Below are 20,490 nucleotides of genomic sequence, written 5' to 3' on the forward strand. Positions count from 1 at the left end.
GTATATCACCATTATTCTCTGGATGGAACTGAAACCATTTCCCTCCTATGGACACTGTGCCACCAGCAGCAAAAGGGAACAGCCCTTAACTTCAGAAATTGGGAGCATGCAGTTAACACCACCTCACTCTGAAGCACAGCCACCACCAGGGGTAGGTTATTTATGCAGCAGGGGGAAGTCTGATATCCTTTGACTTAACTGGAGTCCAATATCTTCCAGATTCAATGCCAAATCAGAAAAAGATTTCACAGCTGTGTGAGCATGTGAAAAAGCTTTTTGCAATGCTTAGTATAACCTGATAGAATATTTTGATTTGTTTTCACTGCAAATACCATGAAGCAAATCACTAGAATGAGAATAAGAAAAGGCTCCTACAGTCAAGCTGGACTACTTCCCTGACAAAGGAAATTTTTTTTCAGTTCCATGTTTGGTTTTTCTATTAACCATATGCCTCACCATCACTGAATAATATGAGCTAAGCCAGTGTATGGGTACTAGCAATAAACTGTAAATCCCAGGAGCAGAGGACCTGCAAGGCCTTCTGAGCATTGCTTTCTGGCACCATGGGGCCAGGCACAGCATTTTCTGTTCTTTAATCAGCAGCCAGTAATAAAGGCAACTCTTTTGCCCTGTTGGACTCAAAAAATAACCCCACTTCGGAACAGAGTTATAAAACCTCTCTCCTTCAGTTAGAGTGCAGAAGGTGAGGAAGCATGGAAATATTAACTTTTCTACAACATCTGATTAAGTATCACCCCTGTGTTTCACTTTTCTCATTCCTGAACACAGAAATGCTTTGTTCATGACAATTCTCATGCAAGGAGATGACCTGAAAAGCACCGATGTGCAAATGAATTCATCAGGATGATTGCTGCCGCTTTGGGGAGACTTGCAAGCTGTGACAGATAATAATAGACAAACACACATTGCTATAGCAACACTTACACAAATATATATTTGCAGAAAGGTCCAACCCCCAAGGGATTTATTAAAGTCTTCATGAAAAGTTTCAGCTTGCCAGTGAGAGAGCAGACACAATCCCATGAGATGGAGGCGGCCAACACACCATATATTGTAGGAATTACTGGTCACTTGGGGCTGAAACAAGTGATGGAAAATAGTTTGTGAGAAATCCAACATCTGACTGAAACCCTCCAGAACTAAGGAAAACAAAAGTATTCATAAAAATATATCATCTTCCTATTACAATGCACATCAGTTAGGAAATATGGGGTTAAATGTTTGCCTTGAAGAGTTAGATAATCTCTGCTAAAGTATGCAGACTTGATGCAACATATATCTGTCAATGGCTGGCATGAAGTTGCTCCAATAAAAGAAGTAGAAAAATTCACATACACCCAAAGACAAGTGGCAACCAAAATAGGAAGGAATATATTCTGCATATTCCTGAAATAATTTTCCTGCTTCTGTTTTAAGGATCCCCATGTATTAATTTATAATGAAAAACAATTATGAACACACTAAGCATGTGGTTTATTCATAGAGTCTGTCACCTCTATTAAAGCAAAATCCTCTGGCTTTCTTCTGGGGTGTCACTGTTTTCTGATTTTCATTGAAACCATGAACACAAGACGTGATATGCCAAGCATGTGACTTACTGAAACAAATGTGCAATATTTCTAACCTGTGGGTTGAAATCACCTTATATTTACATTTACCCTGCACACAGATACTTGAGTTGAATATGAAATTGTACTTTTGGATTTATTTTCCATTGATCTACTGATAATATTAACATACTTGTCCTTTGAAAGCATTCTGCTAAATTACATCCAAAATTCTTATAGATTTTAAGCTCGATGAGCTAAATCCCAGTCAGAAACAAAATGTGTAAAGCTGTGGTGGTAGTAGTAGTAGTAGGAAAAATGAAATTTTGTCCCATCTTTAAGAAAACATTTAGCAGTTGCCCTCTGTCATATCTGTCTACGGTTACATCCTTACATTTGATAGGCAGAAAGAAGGAAGGCAGGGGTGAAACCCAACAGCAAAAAAATCAAGAATCCAATCCTGAAATTTATGCAATAGAAGGAATTGTATTTTGCCTTTTCTTTTACAGTGTCTGTCATCACACTGATGAGTCTCAGCCTAAAACAATGCCATTTTTCAGACCAGCTTATGTGGGTGGCTATTCTAAACATTATTGGACAAAGTTGCATATGATGGAGGTCACACAATTGGAGGAAGCTGTAGCCATGTGCCCAACACATTGCTGACACAAGGCAAGATGTCTTTGTTTACTAGACACTGATTAGATCTCTTTCTTTGTGTTAAATGCCCTTTCCTAATTGGCATTGCTCACTGGCATGTTTCCATGCTAGACCCAGCAACAGCCTTTAGTCAAAGGAATCAGAAACAGCCAGACACTTGCCCTGACTGGTGCCTGTGGATAATTCTGCCGACACTTCTGCCTGGAGAAAGCATGCAGCCACATATCTCTGACAAGAGTTTTCAGCATTAGCAAAAACTTATAAACTTCTAATAGTCAGACTTTCCAGAAGAAGGGAGAGAAGTGAACCTAGTGACAACAGACACAGATGCTGGTTGACCATCGGGATCACCTGCCCCAGTGCTGCACCCAGCAGTGACCAGGCATCCTCTCCAGAGCTTGCCAGAGCAACTTGAACCTAGCAGGCAGATCATGTTCTGAAACCCTGGATGAGCACTCACACATCCCTTCCAGTGGCTCTGCCATGGGACAGCATTTCCAGCGAAGGAAATAGCAGTAATATGGCAGAAGACAAGTGCTGAAGTCCTGTCTCCAGTGAACACATGCTCATCTGTCATCATATGTAGGATCACTGAAGGCAGCCATCTGATATCCTTTGAATTCCAGGTTATGAGTAAAATTGATGCTCAAACAAATCAACTGATACCTGTTATTTGAGTTAATCTGTCTATTGTAACCAACAAAACTGCTTCTGCTTGCATTTGATGTTCTGTATGAGGAAAGAAAATTTCTCTGACATTTCTGGCAATGTTAAATAGCTCTGCACTCAGTAACCCACAATTTGCACAAGAAAAATGTGTATTTTATCTATAATGCTGTTTCCCTACGGCTCATCCCTGTGTAAAGAGTATAACAGTTTCTTGAGTTCCTGCAAAGAATGACATATTAATCCTCACAACTACCACTAACGAGCTGATGAGGATTTTCTGCCATACCCACTCCTGTCTCTTAAAACATCACCCTCAAAAGTATTGAATAAGAGCTGAGTATGAAGACAGATCATACACAGTCACTATTGCTCTATGCCACCATGCAGAGAGTAGTGGTGTGCTGTCTCTCCAACTCTTTGACTCATGTTTTGAGGAAGCCACCATGAGCTGCTACATGCAGAATAATTTCACATGACTGTTGAGGTATTAGGCAGTCAGCAGAAGTGGGGAAGTGGGGAATCTGACTTCAAAATGACAAATTTTCCACAATAGATTCTAGATGGGGAAAAAAAGCGTTTTCCCAATTATAGCTGATGAAAATGCCAGGCCAGTCCCTAGGCTAAAGTACTTTTGAACTGGGAGAGAGACAGTGCATCTATCTTCACTCTATAGGGGGAAGACATATTTTATGTTGTTGATCTCAAGAAAAAGGAAAGAAGGAAGAACAACTTTAGATGGTATTTATAGGTAGGAAAAAAACATAATTTAACATATTGGGATCCATAAGTACAAAGCCACTAAAATTTTAATTACTGCTGCCACAAGTAGTAAGAAAGGTAGCAGAACTTGAAGCCATCATATTCAAGTGCACAAAAATTCTGTCCTTGCCTTGACTGGGAAAATGGCAGCACTGTGTTGGCCAGGAAAAGAAGTTTTGCAAATAGCATTGAACTGGTAAGGAACTGAGGCTAAGTACATCACAGAACCTAAAATGTAGGGAGAAATTATTCAAAACCATAGCAGGATCATCTCATTTGTTCCACAGGAAAAAGGATTCACTCCATCACCTCTGAGACTTTCCATGAGGTGCATCTAGGGTAAGTTTGGAGGGGATCCTGAGAGCATGCAGACGTAGCAGCAGAAGAAGGGATCCCTGAGCAGTTCAGCCCTTGATGATTACCCAGGGCACCAGGCCAGTGCTGCAGCTCATGGTGCTGGAGCTCACACTGATACCTGAAAAGGGGAAGCCATGTAAGGTACGGTCATGCTGAGGAGCAGAAAGGCTCTGCAACGTGATCTGTTCTGTCTGCTCTCCCTCACCAGCCAGCAATTTAATCCCTCTGCAGATAACACCTCACAGGACAGAAAGAACAAAGCTGTCTCTACTCAGGCAGTGTGGCTCCATGCAATACCACATAGATCATGTCCATATGGGCAAATTTACTTTCAACCCAGACTAAGATGACTATGTCAATTCTGCCTCGAGCACATGCACTCAGAATTGTCCCTGTCTATCTTGGTCTGCAGGAGAGTTAATTAGCACAGGGGAAAATCAGCTGAGAAGTGTGTGAATAATTAAGGATGCCCGTCAGAGTTCATAATATCCTAATATTTCTAGTATGGTTGAGGCACCCAAATCAGTTTCATTTTGTTTGGGCACAGCTCTGTTCCCACTGAGCCAGCTGAAAGCATCACTTCCACAGCCCCAGAGCACAGCACCAGGAGCTGGTACATTGGGCAGGCTCCATGCCTGACTCCCCTCCTGCTTCCTGCTCCAGGAGCAATGGCCATGATCCCACCTCAGCTAGTTTCCAGTACCCACAGGACAGCACACAATAATTGGGAAGCCCTCCCTGAATGATTTCACCTGGCAGCATCATGCAGAAATTCAAGCTGGCTTTTTGTGGAGCTGCTTTGGGAAGCCATGGTATCTGTATGACTCAGATATTTCATCCCCATTTTCCCCTGGATAATTAGAGCTGACAGACATAACAGCAGTAATGAAACATGCAAAAGCTGTGGCTACAGACTATCATCCAGGAAAGGACTGATTATATCAGGAAAAAAAATTAATTTGCATTTTTAGCTTCTATTGCAGGACTTTTGTTTGGTACAGTTTCTGCGTCCTTCACATGCATATTAAATGATGTAGAGCTCGATCCTGCAGCTTTTATGCATTCATTTATTTTGAGTTCCTGCTTATGCAAGAGGGTGTGTACCTGCAAGACTAAGGTCTAAGTGATCATTCCCATCTCCTTCTTTGTATTTTATTGATATCTCTGTACTTTTGCCTTATTTCCCCTGGCAAAGCCTTTCAAAGCCAAAGGAAATGAAACAATACTTCCCTCTGCTGGGAGACCCCAGAATTCTGGAAATTAGTGTGAAGTGTTAAATTTTTCTGAGCTACTTTTGCTACGTTGAAGGACAGGCCATAGCAGCAGAGGGCAAAGAAGACAAAACAGAGGTAGAAATTTTTTTTGTTTTGTTCTTATCTCTGGATTAAAGCTTTGGGGAGTTCTTATATAACTCACCCTTTTTCCTTCAAATTTTAGTCAATGTGCCAGGTTTATTTTAATTGTCAATGCAACTCTGAAAATCCTTGTGCCACTCAGGCAATATGTTAAGACTTTTTAAATTTTGCTGTGTAATTTTCTGGATCTGTTTCATAGTTGTTAGATTTTCTCAGGCTGCAATTACGTGGTCTATTCTAGGTGACAGTTTTGGAAAAAAAATCAATCACGGCAAATGAACATCTTTGAAACCCCCTTTGGGGGTATGATTCAACGGCTAGCTGGGGGAAGTCTCCAGGGGACATGGAAAATTTCACTTGTGGCTTATAGATCTTCTTGAGAAGACTGTTCCACAGGGCTGCAAAGGGTGATTCCCACTGGAGTCATGGGAGCCCTGAGATTTCCAGCTTTTTTTACAAATCAGGATCAAGTAAAGCAAGGTCAAGCACCAGCTGTCTCATTCCTGATTTCCAGGCATCATCTACTGGCAGCTGTCCATAAGCTTTTCTATAGATAGAGAGATTTCTACTGGTTGTGGAGGCCACAGGGAAATTTGATAATAGGGGAGATTTATACCAAGTAATTCCCAGATACCTCTGTTACTAGTTTTGTCTCTGTCAGGCTGCCTCCCAGCCTCTCTCAGGGTTCAGCACAATGCTTATGTTACCTTCCATACTTTCTGATTGTTCTTAACTTCTGTAATCAAATTAGGGCAATGAATGTAAGTTTGTTCAACAGGCTTAATGTCTACAATTCTATCTTCATATGAAATCCAAAGTGTCCTGGATTGCTCTTTAAGTGACTGAGTATCATTATCTAACACCTCTTTAACCAATGAGGTAACAGATGAGGTATTTCAGCCGCTAGTAAAAGTTACCATTTCTGGGCTGAAACACAGAACTACGCTACAGCAGAACTGCAGGCAGGAAAACGGCCACAAAAACAAATTTTTCAAATGAGAACAGGAAGAATTATAGGTAAGACCTCTGTGGTCAGACCCTGAGACCATCTTTGGTTTGTATCCAGCTCTTATTGAAGCAAAGCTTTTACCAGTTCAATAGGTAGTTGCTCGAGGATGGAAGCTCTAATCCGGGATTTGCGTTTTGCCAGTCCTCTGGAATAAACACCTGCTGCTTTGGAAAAATCACAGTGGTGTCCCTCAGGGGCTACAAGAGGTCAGACTGCCCTTTCCTGCCTCCTAAGACCCACTCAAATCATGGGATTAGCACGCTGACTAAAAAAACCACCAAAAGGCAATAACACAATTTGATTCATGGGTTTGACATGCTCAGCTGAGGACTCTTCCCCCACTTTTTGTTGTTAGTCAGTTCCTCTCTTTCACATGGGACCTAGGATACTGTGTTTCTTTCCTGTGTCCAGGAACATAGTTGCCCTAAATCTGAAAAGGAAGGAAAATGTACTGTTGCTAAAAATGACCATATGGTCATTGCAGGCAGGTCATGAGCTCTTTACGCCAGCAGCTAAGCAGTCATGCTCAGCTAGCTCCATTTGATGAAATCAGGTTGCATGTATGAGTAACTACTTATTCAGCCTCATATTGAATTCAAAATCTGGTCATTTAAAGTCAGAATCAGAAATCAGAACATCATAGCAGATCACAAGGCCTAAGTCACATTGTAGGAAAGGACTTTCTGTTCTTAATTATTCAGAGCAGTGGGACCTCAAGACTTGGCATCTCACATTGAGGAGAAAAAAGGGCCCTTTTTTTTCAGGAAAACAGCACAGCAACCTCCCAGAAACAACATAACTGGAAAGAATAGAGCTGGGAGATTTCCTTTTAGGGCAAATCCCTCAACCATTCACTGATTTATTATTAACATTTGTACTGCTGCTGTGCTAAAAGGTCCCGGCTGGCTTGGGCTCTACTAGGCTAAGTACCATGCTGATGGCTTTATCTGCAACTTCAGGCTGCAGTTCAGCCTGTAGCCCAAAAACCAAGATCAGTGATACTTCACACAGCTGAAGGGTGACCTGCTTGTCCTTTAAGACAGAAAATTGTGGCAGAGGAGATGTTCCCAGGTGAAGGCTGTCCTTTCAGCTAGAGTGGTCACTACTGTCTTAATGCTTTTCATTCTGAAATTGAGACCAAATTTGAGCAAAATAAATGAACACTCCAGCCTCTTCAGACTTTCACATCTGATTTTTCAGACCTGTATGTCTTGCTACTGAACACAGAGATCCATCATTCCTCATTATAAATAGACATTTGCCAAATGGGGGGAAATTTCAACCGGGTTTATGAGATAAACCTAAATGTGGCAGCAACTGCTTTTAAAAGGCCTGATAATACCTCACTGCATTTGTGGCACTGGTCTCACATGGCTTTGTTCACAGTGGGTAATAAAGTTGTAAATTCAACCACTGCAACATGTTTGACTCAATGACCTAAGAGATCTTTTCCAATCTTAACGATTTTGTAATGCTTTCGGGTTTTTTGGTGACTCTTGCCCACATGTGGAACTTGTTCAGTCACGTTCCTCAGATGGCACATCCCCAGTGTGACTGGAAAAATATTGTGCATCCTCTTCATGGTACCACCTATGACTAACCTGCCTGGTTTGACCATTTTTTAACTCTCAAAAGGCATAATCTGAGGCAATAACACCCTTCAGCCTTGCACAAAAGTACCTGAGCTGTTCCCTGCTGAACTTATATTTGGCTGGACAGATGGAGATAATTCTTTCAGGCTGGAGAGCACTGGAAACCATGGCTTAAAGTAGTTGGGAACTGCTAAAATAAGTTTCATTATTTCATGTTTGTTTACTTGAAAGTAAAGATGTAGAGTCCCAGGACTTGAGGTGAGGCTGCAGCACCTGGGGGTTGGTTAGCAGTGTGTGTTCATGAAGCCAAGCTTCAGCCTTATGGGTGCTGCAGGGTACCATGGAACAGTCATGGGGAGGCTAATCCTAGATGGCTTTTCTGTAGTTCTGCCCCTGGGTAACTATAGCCAGTAAGATTGCTGTAAGTGCAGGACTTTGCAGATTTTTGCCCTTTATTACCACTTTTTTCTGGTTTCTGGCTCCCAGACAATGAAAGATTGGCTGCTTCAGATTGGCTATTGTTGAACAGTCTTCAAACAGAATGTAGTTAACATTTTACATGTCCTTCCTGTGAATTATTAAACTTCACTGCACAAAGGAGCCTAAGAAGAGCTTTCGAAGATTAAGAAGTTAGAAGTTAGCCCACTTGGCCTCTGTTTGCCAAAACAGCCTTGGAAGGAATCCCTTGTCAAAGGGTCTCCATTTTCTGATGCAATAATATGGCACAACACTATGAAATCCCCTTTTTTATTTTCTTGTCACAGGTACTAGATACCACACTCTGCCAAGGACCACAGGATGTGCCCTGATCATCCTCCATCCAAAGTCTGAAACCCAGAACCCCATTGTGGTTCTCTGGGAGCAAACCCAGTGGTCACACCAACAACATCAGAGTTGTCCTACTTCCAAAGTCTTATTTCAAGGTGGTAGGCCATTCTGGAACATGTGTCCTAGGCAGCCACATGACATCAAATATGAAGCAGGTTTTGCAGCAAGAAATCCTGAGGCATGTGCAAGCCAAGCTAAATATTCAGCATAGTTCACCAAAATAGCCACTCTCCATGTTTGATTTTTTTTTTTTTTCCTCAGCTGCCTTAAACAGAACATTCAACCCAAATAAATGCATATTGTCCTCAGCCTTTTTTATAGGGCCTGTTTTCTAAACCCTTCGAGTTTCTCTTTTGCCCACCTTTGGTCTCCACCTATTTTGTCTGCATTTGCTATTCCAGATACTGTTTCTATGCTCCAGAATCACTTTAAAATAGCAGAATAAGTTTAATAGAGCAAGTCCAGAGGATGGGAGGATAAGTAAGAAGCTTACCTCAATGCTCACTGGTGCTGCTCAGTAAGCACAGCGGAAGGGCAGTGTGTCCCCATGCTCTCTATGCTCTCTGCTCTGGCTCTGCATGTGGCTGGCTGCTGTTTGCTTTGCACTCCACTACAGCCCCCAGTTCCCCACGGACTTGCTTTGTTGCAACATAAATTCCTGCATCTTGTAATTCTACATCTGATTTCACTTCACTAGACACAGAACTTCTTCCCTGATGGTCTTAGAGATCTTTTACAACCTTAACAACTCTATGATTCTGTAAATCAGCTGAAGTTTAATAATGACATTTCCCCAATGGATTTAACTTGGAATTCTCCTGCTCTCCTCAGTAAATCCCATCCATCTCAGATTGATTATGCCTTGCATTTCTCCACTAGATCATGATAAAATTCATCAGTCCCTGTTAAGACAACTAATTTATCAAAATGTTTGCTGTTCTAGTGCATATACAGATTCCCTCATGGATAAAACTATGTTGAAACCAGAAATCTGGAGGAAAAAAAAACCTAATGTGGATTATTTCAGACCCATCTTATTCTTTGTAGACTGGTCAAAGGAAAGAAAACAGATATTGTTTTGACACATGAGACATATTTCTTTCTAGGACAACAAAAAGTTTTCAGACATGGACAAAATATTTCATATCTGGTGATTTTAAACCTGGATAAACCTGGATAAATGTGGATGAATTAGGAACACAGCTTTTTTGCTGGGTCTATTACAGTTCATTAATCTTCCTCAGTGAGAAATTAATTGGCATGCTTCTTCCTCTATTTCAGATGTGTTTCCAGATTTTTTTTTCATCTCTAAACTGTCACTCATGTTCTTCTTATTTAATCCTGATACATTTTAAGGCTAAGGATTGCTATGTACCCTCTCCTCATGTCAGCACAGGCTAGCGGGCTCCCTGAATTCTTGTGGTGATAAAAGATCAAGCCTTGGGGTAAGGATTTCTGGTGCTGGAGTCTCTACTACTGCCATAACTAAGCAGTTCCAACTGCCTGCCTCCTGGCAAATAAGAAAATGGTATCTTGATTTAAGTGTCCTACAATCCAACAACAGTACCAGGAGGAGAGCCCAGCCACCTTGTTGGCCAAGAATCTACCTGTCTCTTCAGCACCACCACCTCTGAAAATCTAGGTCTTTCCAATGTGCTTCTTTGGCTGTACCTCTACATTTGAAACTGAACACAACCTACCAAATACTATTGATTTAAACATTATGTTATCATATTACTTTCAGTAGCACTCTACTCCAAACCAAAATAGCATTTGCCTTTGATCCCCTGTACCAGATGTTTTCACTGAGCTATCCACAATGACATCTGATTTTCTGAGTGACTAAAAATCATTACTCAAATTACTCTTTCCACATGCATATGCAGTATTTAATATGATGTAAAATTGTGTTGGGTAGCTAAGTTTGGTCCATCGGACTAGTGAGTTACACAGTATTTTTATTAAACTAGAAAAACCATTATGTGCAAGATTAATGTCTGTTTTTCTTCACTCTCTCTTCCACCAGCTTACAAAGACAAATAGTTTAAAACCATCAGTCAAGACAGATCTATGTGTTATCAAGTCAGATCCTTCTGGTTTTTAACTGGTTATATCATGAGGTCTGACATTTATCCCCTGGTTTACTGAATAGCTAACTGGGGGAACTTTTGTCAAATCCCTATTCAAAAGAAAGCATATGCACTACCACTACATCACCTTGCCTCTCTAAGAAGAAAGGTGGCACCACACTAGTAGAACTGCATGAAAACTTTCCATTTCTTCTGAGATTTCAAATTCTGATTCATCTCCTCTAGGATACAGGTTTTAAAAAAAGAGGTGCTTGGAAAGATAAAACCATACAGGACTATTAAGTTGTCATACATAATAAATCTTCAGAACAGAAATGCAAATTTTTTAGGTAGTCTGAGGCAAAAGGTCAAATTAAAACCATGGTTTATCAGTGCTATTCATGTGAGGGTGGCTCAATTCATTGAGAATCTTTTACAATGGATCCATTGGGAAAGCTCCTTGACAGCTTTTGAACTCTGCTCCAACAACAAAAGAATTCGGGCACATAAAAGTAGGATCTATACAGTCCAGTCACAAAACACATTTCTTCACATCCCTGTTGAGCTTCTATCTACTCCGCCATGCACAAAGTGAGTGGGAGTGAGAGCTGGCCAGAGAACTGCTACACTGCTGGTCTCTGCAAGATCGTGGGGACATTGCTGGCACAAGGAAGAGTGTAAGCTTGAGTGGTAACAAGGAGTAGATGGTGGAGATGCATGAGGGCATAAAGGCATAGCCTGCAGTTCCACAAATCACATTATCTGTTATATATTTTCACTACTCAGATTGGACTGATAGGATAAAAATCTTCCTGCTAGCCCAGGTTCCCATGGAAATGAAGATTATGTAATTTCTCTTTCTCTCTCCAGCAGCTCTCCCTGCAGTTTTCTGGACCAATTTTTGGCTTGTTTTAATGCAATCTGGCAGGACCTTACAGTCCTCAAAAAATAAATGTTTTTAAGAGTTGCATGAAAATCAGCATCTAGAGAGAGAAGAGTTCAAATCTTCACTAGAGGGAAGATTTCAAATCAAGCCTTCTTCCTCTGGCCTATTTGGCTATTTGGCCATGTCTCCAGCCAGACACAAAAAGTCTTGCCTCTTGCCCAGACAGTAGTTAGGTTAAAGAGCAGGAAGCTATAGAGAGGTCTAAAGAACATGTTGGGAAAAAGCAAAAAAGATTGACAAGAGTTACAGGGATCATTATTTCCACAGACACAGAGGAGCAGCCCGGTTCAGTTAGCACAGAGGCAGCTGCTCCCAGCTCTCCTGGGCTTCTGTGTACAGCAGCAACTAGGAGCATCTGAGGCAAAATACCTCCAGTGGGGCCCTAAAACAACCTCACTGCCTTCTTCTAGTGTGAGCTCTACCTCACCAAGGTAAAGAGTCAGGTTCTGGGTTTCTCACAGTGGACAGCAGCTGCCGATTCCCTTCTAGATTGATCCCAAGAGCAGCCTTCAATTTTGAAGTCCTTAAGTCTGTTTTCCAAAGTGGTTCTACCTTGCAAGGGAATCTCACTGAGAGCAGAGAGTGAGGATGTCCTGGGTGACTCAGTAGGTTCTCAACACTTAGTAAGGCTGGGAGAAGGTCTGGGCTCCCATACAACCTCCAAAAACTGCCTCTGCATTTTATCCAAACAATGTGGATTATTAAAGAAAAAGTATGTTGGACATGTTCAAACCAGCTTGTCTGATGCAAAGCATTGTGCAAACAGAAGTAGAAATAAGGTCATTTTGCAATCTTGATTTGTCCCAACACAGTGAACAAGACCAGCCAACCAGTGCCATCTGAAAAGCCTCAGACATTTTATAGAGTCATCTTTGCCCTTCAGGGACAGAAAAAAAGAAAGGAGGAGGGGAGAGGAGGAGGTAGGGGAAGAGAACAATCTTTTCTACATCTGTTTAAGGAAAACACTAGATAGTGCTCCATTTCGCATTTGTGGGAGAATTATTATGGCCAAAGGATTGATACATGGTTTTACAGCACAGAAAGATATTCTGGGGCATTTTACAGCCACTAAAAATGTTGTGTTCTGGTATGGATAAACACTCCATTATCTGAGAAGCTGATTCATTATTCCTCAGTGGTAGTGTCATGACATATTTTTAATTGTGAGCTTGTGGTGATAACAACTAAAAGTGCATCATCTTTTCCAGGAAGCTTGTCTAATGCAGAGATCCATTTGATCTGATTTCTCTATCGACTTGTGCTGCATGCCAAAATAACAAGTCATGCCTTCATGTCACCACTAGAAATGAGCTTAGCCAGAGTCCATCTCCAGACAGAAAACATACCCAGAGTCTGGAGGGATTTGAAATCACTAAATCATAGATCAGGAAATAGCTTCCAACAACAGAGATCAGAAGAATTTGGTAGGATGGGAATAGATGTTGGGGAAAAACAAAGAGCAGGAAATTGAGATAAAATTTTGGAGATCAATGAAAGCACTTTAAATGCAGTTTTGTTATGATACTTTAAGTAATTAAAGGCTAGTGAATGTGACGAGAAGAATTTATGCCAACATGCTAAAAATATGAAGACAGAGTGTGCAGAAATACAGACGAGAGATTTTGGGTTCATTCTGATAGCCCCCTGAGCACTGCTGCTGCTACTGCTGCACCACAAAACTGGCCAGCTGCAGGGAAGCTGGGGGCTCCATCTCACTGTTACAACTTAGACACTCTATCTTTCACCTAAGTGAAGCTGCAAACTCTACCTTAAGAAAGTATCTCAATCATTCATAGTGAAGAACCCGAAAATTTTTGGGTAGTTTGTTCACCTGTAAGAATATCTTGAAGTGTTTTACTGACAGCACTCTCCAGAAGCCTTTTTTGGAGTGTCTAACTCCAAGGACAGGAGCAGATGGCAGTAACATTATGACTTTCTTGGCTAGCACTTTGCCACACATTGCATCCCTGGCTTGCATGACGTGTGCAATAGACCTCTCTTCCCCAAGATATTTACTTCAAGGCCTCATCCTTCTGATTCTGCTGAGGCCAGGCAGAGGGTCCCCACGTCCCACCGCTCTCGTGTGTGTGTCGCAGGTTTGCCACTAGAGGACACTGAATCAACATGAGACCTTGCTGAGGGCTGGAGTGGGGGCTGCTGCTAGGCAGGGGATGGGGGGGCTCTGTGGGCACACACCACTGCCTTCTCCCGCTTATGAAAACTCTGGGAAAGCTGGAAACTGGATGGGGGTGGGTCTCAGCTACATCAGTGGTGGTTTGCCACTCGAGGGTATGACTTTCTTGGATGATTTCCATCCCTTTGGGATTCTTTCATTTTATATTTGGGGTGCATTTTTTATACCGCTGGGGAGGAAAACTGGGAAATCAATGTTATTTTGCATTGTGCAAAGCTCTATGTGTTTGTTTATGATGGGCTTTTTACCAGGGAGCCCATTCAAAAGGAATTGTGAAAGAAACCAAACAGGAAAGGGTGGAACAATAATCTCGATAAGAAGCATCACAGGCAATGCTCAAACACAATAGTCAGATTTACAGCCTGGAAGATGTGAGGGCTCTGCCCCAACCCAATGAAATTGTTGTTTTTCCAGGGCTGTAGATCCGGAGATCAAAGGGTAAAGATCAAGCCTGCAGAAGATGCAGGAGAGAGGGGGGCTGCCAAAGTTCTTTAGCATTCTGAGGCTGACAGATGCATGAAGTTCTGACTTGGCCTCCAAGAGAGCAAAGTCTCACCCACTTACATAATTCTTCACTATGAAGAAGCTCTTTCATGGTAGGCAAAAACCCAGAACTGTCTATGCCTTCTCCCAGGAGGGGCTTCCTACCTCACCACAGCTGTTGCTCTGTGATGGGTATCACACTTCATGAATGAGGAGCTGGATCCAGTGAAATTCTTAGGGATGGCTGCCTGGAAGGGGCTGCACCAAATGCCAGAACACCAACAAAGTGCATCCAGCAGGGCTGGTTTCTGGTGTAGGCAAGAACAGGCAGCAGACTTCTTGAGGAGATCAGAATAGACCAGGGCCTTTGTCCTCGGTCTCTCTCAGGACAGCCAGTGTAGCTGGTGACACCAAGGGAAGATAAGTCAGGCAGGTGAGTCAACAGCTCTCTCAAGGAGCCAGGACTCTGTCACAACACACATTCTTGCTTCCCCCTCTGCACTTCTCACAGATGCCCATGCAAGGAAGATCTGTGCCTTTCTAAGGTACCCCTCATGAAACCACCAAGGTGCTAAACCTTTCCCAGTAGCTCTCCATTCTCAATGCAGGCAACTTAACTCTGCAAGGGATGGGTGCCATCAGGGGTGGCCTAAAGCCAGCTCTAAGCAAAGCCTTGGCAAGGCACCTGAGGAGGAGCCATCACCAAAATTAAATCACCATGGACATGACACCAAGGCACCACCAACAACAACTCTGGGAGAGGAGAATAAATAGCTTCTCCATGAAAAGCATGCACCGACCCTGTGCCAGTGGAAAGGGACAAGCATGCTTGTGTGCAAGAGGGAGCAGCCACTGCACCAGAGTGCAGCTACACTGGCAGTGCTGCCAATGGAAGAGAGGACTAGCACCTGTCACATTCCAGCAGGGAAACCCATGCTAAGTTTGTGGGAGTATTCATAGCACTGTGGTGGGTACACAGTGTCTCAGAGCTGATGATGGAAATACAAGGTCCCTTATGACACTTCTCTTAATTTTTCTTCTTTGGACAAATAACTTAGGGCAGAGTCAATTCCTGTTCATCACCATTAAACACAGTAGAGCAGTTTTTGCACCTAATATTGCTACTGGCAAATATCTTCAGCTGCTAAATCTTGCAGCAGAGAACAGAAGGGCAATAGGAGCATGCAAACAATACTGCTCTTCCCAGGCTGTTCTCAGAAGCTACCCATAGTGTCTCTCATGATGGGTGAGAGCTGAGGTACAATGAGAAGAGAAAAATGGAAGAAAATAATTTTTTCTTTTTAATTGATGGCAAATATTAACCTTTATTGAGTTACTGTATTTTTCATGGCACTAGACAACATGCTGTTACCCCAAAGCTGCTGGAGACATTCCACCCAATTTCCTATTCCCAGTAGGTAGAACAAGCTCAGAGAGGGGAAACAGGTCCAATTCAGAGAAGGCTTGCAAACCACAATCTCAGGAAGAATCCCAGCCAGGTTAGTAGAGGATGTTTGATGGGAAAAGGGGGAAAAGAGGCTGACTTCACCAGTTACCACCTAAGCTTTCGGCTTCTTTTTTTAAGTGTTCTATGTAGCAAATCTGGTTTCTTTCTGAAACATCAAAGCAAACCATTCATAAAATTATGAGACATTCTTCCCTGTTCTTTTCATCTATACTCTTGTCAAGCTTATCTCAATACATAGGCAGCCCATGATAAGCTAAAGATGCATTTGTAGGGCACAGGCTATTTGATGACAGAAAATAAAAATCCAGCTGTTTTAATATCCAAATGGGTTTTAAGCAAGAGGAAATTTATTTATTTTTTCAAACAGAGACAAAGAAGGAAAATTTAAAAATTAATTATCTGGAAAACTTGCCCATGTCAAAATCCGCACAGCCACCAAGAGGCAAGAATACAGCTCTAAATCACAGCATGAGACAGGAGGGGCTGCACATCCTTGTCATGCACAGCCAAAATCAAGAGTCTGAAAGGAATCTAGATAAATCCTATATTGACATAACTCTTACTTTCTTTTACCTCTCTGGCCCCATCCCTTAGGATTGTATCAACTTAGACTGTCACAGAATTATCCAAATTCTGCATTACTCAATTCCATGTGGGTGCAACCCCCACCTCACCTACCCCTCACCTCTGCTCTCTGGCCCTGACCTCCATGGGAGCTCAAGGTGGAGTCTCTCACATACCTCCAGTCTCACTCCAGAGACTCTAATGACAACATCCAATGCTTGTTTAACTTCTGGGATTGCCAGAAAGAGCTATATTTAGGAAAAAATCTGAAAAGTTGCCCCTTTGACTTGTGCTCTAGGGAAGTTCCTGGCTCCCGCGAGTCTCCCTGTACGAAAGCTAACTATTAAGCTCTTGTTATTGTAGCTCATTTCAGTAACAGCAGTTGCCCAGCAAGCACTACATTCAAACTGCAAAAACCTTCTGGAATTCACATTAACATATAAAGCACATTTTGTTGTATCAAAACACTTCCACTTCTTAATTCTCTGCTGTTATTCACATACATGAAATGGGGACAATTAGCAGCCAAAAATGTTTCACAACTTCCAAAAGGTAACAGTTGTATCAACTGTATCAAATGTCTTCCTAGCAGCATGTGTACATATTTTTTAGTATTCATTTCTTGCTTATTTAAAAAAAAATGAATTGAAATTAAGACACCTGCTGGTATTCAACCTCTACCTAATTTCAATTACCACAAGCACATAATAGAAGAGCAAATACAGGCAATTTCAGATAGCTCTATCATTTGCCATCATATTCCATCTCTTGTTTAAAAGAGTACTAGCTATTTTGATGGAAAAAAGTTAATTTTATGTTCTGATTTCCTTTTTTGTTGCAGAAGATAGAGATGTACAAGATTTCAAAGGCACACAAATTGAACAGTTTTACAACGTTGCAGCACAATTACAATCTCCATTCCATGCATATTCAGAAGCAATGAGCAGAAGATTTTGAGAGATATTCAGAAATATAGTTATGGGATGAGCTTTTGTAATCAAAACCATCAGCTTGAAATTTTGAGTATTATTCATTCACTGCTCATTCCAGTATTCATGTTAATGAAAAGGGCTGTGAAAATTCCTGTCCCAGCTGATTAATAATAAAACTTTCAGACAGGAACATCAGCATATGGCACGTGTTAAAGATAGTACAAAATTCTCAAATATTTTTTTAATTAATTTTTGTGGAAGTACATTGTGAAGAATAAGCTTCAACTGTGGTGTTGGCTGAAAATAAGTAATCCAACCTGTTGGATACAAACTCCTTGCAGTGGACAACTTTTTAACTGTGTTGCACCATCTAGAAATACCACTGGGCTGGAGCATAACAGGTTCTTGCCGGTGCTGCTTGTCAAAGAACTGGAGGAGAGCAACTTGGAAGAGGTCAGGTTTAGGTGTTTAATACCTCCTCAAACATTTAAGTTTACAAAATAAACACAGTTTTTGTGATGGCGGTTATTATTATTATTACTACTATTACTATTACTATTACTGCTACTGCTAGAACTCACATATGGAAAGTAAAGCTATGTGCGATTGTACCAGGAATTCAGCTGCCAGACATGTTTTTTTCAAAATTTTCTTCTCAAACCATCTTTCAACTTTTTCCTAACAGATCAATAACTCAAAGATTACAGCTCTTCTGACACCCAAGGCAGCCACTTTCATCAGGAGTCAGGCTCAGTCCTAGTCTTACATGTTCAGGGGGTCCACAACTATATATTAACTTACAGCTGAGTTTGGGGTAGTTCTGAGAATAAAAGACACAAGTTCAGCTTACTATGAAAGAGCAGAGTATGCCTGGTCTGACATCTATCAACATCTGAACAGATTGCACACCTCCTTACCTTGTGCTAAGCAATGAAATACAATGTAAAATGGTACAGGCTGTGCACATCCTACATCCTGCCTTTACAGTCTCTGCCACAAAGCCTCTTTCTTTAGTAAAGTAGGAGTGGAGGCAGAAAGCAGGGCCTCCTGGTGCCGATCTTCTCCAGACAATATCCACAAGGAGACAAGCCCCACATCCAGCACTGTTGTGAGATCAGCAGCTGTCCAGGCATACCCTGGACCAAAAGAGCCAGTCTGGCTGCAGGAGCGCAGCAGCAGTGAGGATCTGAGCTGGACAAGGAAAGGACCGTGGTTCATTAGCTAACAAGCTAACAACAAATGTGCACAGAGGCAGCCCATGCTGGGACTGCTCAGTGTATGGTTTGAACCAAAGGTCTCTGCAGAAAACAGCATCCAGGAGTAGGCGGGTCTGGCTTGGAAATGATCCCAGGTACGTCCAAGCCCAACACTCTGCTTCACTAGCCTCACTTCTTTTAAAAGTCTCTTCACATTGAATGTAAAATTTGATTGGAAGTTTTTCAAATCCATGCATATATTTTCTCATTTAACAGCTATTGTTTCTTCCTTTTTGTGGCATGGCTGTTTAAGAGGGTACACTAAGCAAGTGTAGTTTTAAGGGACTCTAACTTTTCTACTTACAGATATTTCTTATTGTCAAGCTGCTGTGAAATGCTATTTTCTACTATTAAAATATTCTTTATCTTTATGTCAGTTTTGTGGTGTAAGCAGGACTTCCATTCTCATATCAGCACATGACAGCACAGCTACAACACATGAATATACTGAAGCATCTCTCCAAGATTTATTGCAGCCTCAATGGGGTTTTGGGCTTAAAAGGCTTAAGCCCTCTGCAACAAACAGAAATAATAATTCAGGGTCAGGTGAAAACACAACTTTGCAACAATAGACAGTCTATATTTTCCCCAAACTAGCAAAACTATAAGAAGCAGTAGGTGGGGTCAGCTGCAGGTGCACATTGGGAGATTACAGGGTGTAGATATGCAGCACCTCTCCAAACAAAACTGTTTCAAAGTACATCTGCAGTTAGACAGGCAATCTATCAAAAAATACCTGGGCCTTAAGCCTAAAAAGACAAGATGGGCAATGAAATCCCTAAGGCCTTTTAAACTATTTTGAAAAATTACAGATTAAGCAGAGGAAAACATTTTAAGCAGGATTTTAAACCATTTATTAAAGCAGCATAAACCTTCTGGATATAATCATCATCAAAACACAGGTCTGCCTGCAACGCTAAAAAGGTGATGGGGAGGGAACTATTGAGGAATTTTTTACCAGAAAAAATAATAAAATTTCCTTCTTAATGTCAAAAAATTAATGGCAAACATGACAAATTTCTAGTGCAGTTAAAGCTCCTGTTAAGAATGGAGGGAAACAGAAATGGAGTTCTCAGCTCTTGGTTCACAGGGTCTCTGCTAAACAGCAGCAAGGATGAAGATTGCTTTCTTCATCCGTCTGTCTCTGCATCACTTTGCTTCTGCTCTTTGCTGGAAGTTTCCACCTCACAGTTCACAAGCTGATCACAACCTGCTGCATGTAAAGGGAAGGAGACAGGTGTTTTAGTATTTTCTGTCTTGCTTATTAATGTTGTCACAAGCTAGGCATCTGGGAGACCATCCAAAGATGACCTTTGTTTCTCATCATCTTAAAGGCATACCTCCTTTTTTTTTTTACCCAATTCCCATGCTGTTTAGCTTGCACTGTCCTATTTAGTTTCTCCTGGAAAGGGCTCAGCATCCACACAATCTCTCAGATGTCTCATCCCTCTCTCTTGGTAAACAACCAAGAACGTGCTACATTTAATCTCCCCATTTCAAACCACCACAACAGAAACCCTAGTACTACTTGCTCGGATCAAATGGATAATTTAGGAAAGCAAGATGTCTGGCTGTCTGATACAAATGCCACACAAATTCCATGCCTTCTTAAACGGTATATGCAAGTTTTCCATGCGCCAAATGCCATCATTGCACCTCTTCTTGTTGCTACACCAACAGGGTGGTTGTGATTCTCCTTCCTCTTAAAGCACAGAGGAGCTGGCAGAAATCCTTGCTCTCTGAAGAAAACTCTCTCCTTCCACATGTTCATAAGTTAATAG

At 41.6% G+C, this 20,490-nt stretch overlaps 1 long non-coding RNA gene across 1 annotated transcript in view; it reads right to left on the bottom strand.

Annotated features, from left to right (window-relative positions):
• The window catches only part of LOC131593006 (uncharacterized), a 49,709-nt gene that overhangs the window by 2,343 nt on the left and 26,876 nt on the right, over positions 1 to 20,490 (bottom strand). The window contains exon 3 of the long non-coding RNA XR_009280746.1: positions 946 to 1,098. This is a non-coding gene — a long non-coding RNA (uncharacterized LOC131593006). The remainder of the gene's footprint in view (positions 1 to 945; positions 1,099 to 20,490) is intronic.

The sequence above is a fragment of the Poecile atricapillus genome, chromosome Z, assembly GCF_030490865.1.
Source record: "Poecile atricapillus isolate bPoeAtr1 chromosome Z, bPoeAtr1.hap1, whole genome shotgun sequence".
NCBI classification, from domain to species: domain Eukaryota; kingdom Metazoa; phylum Chordata; class Aves; order Passeriformes; family Paridae; genus Poecile; species Poecile atricapillus.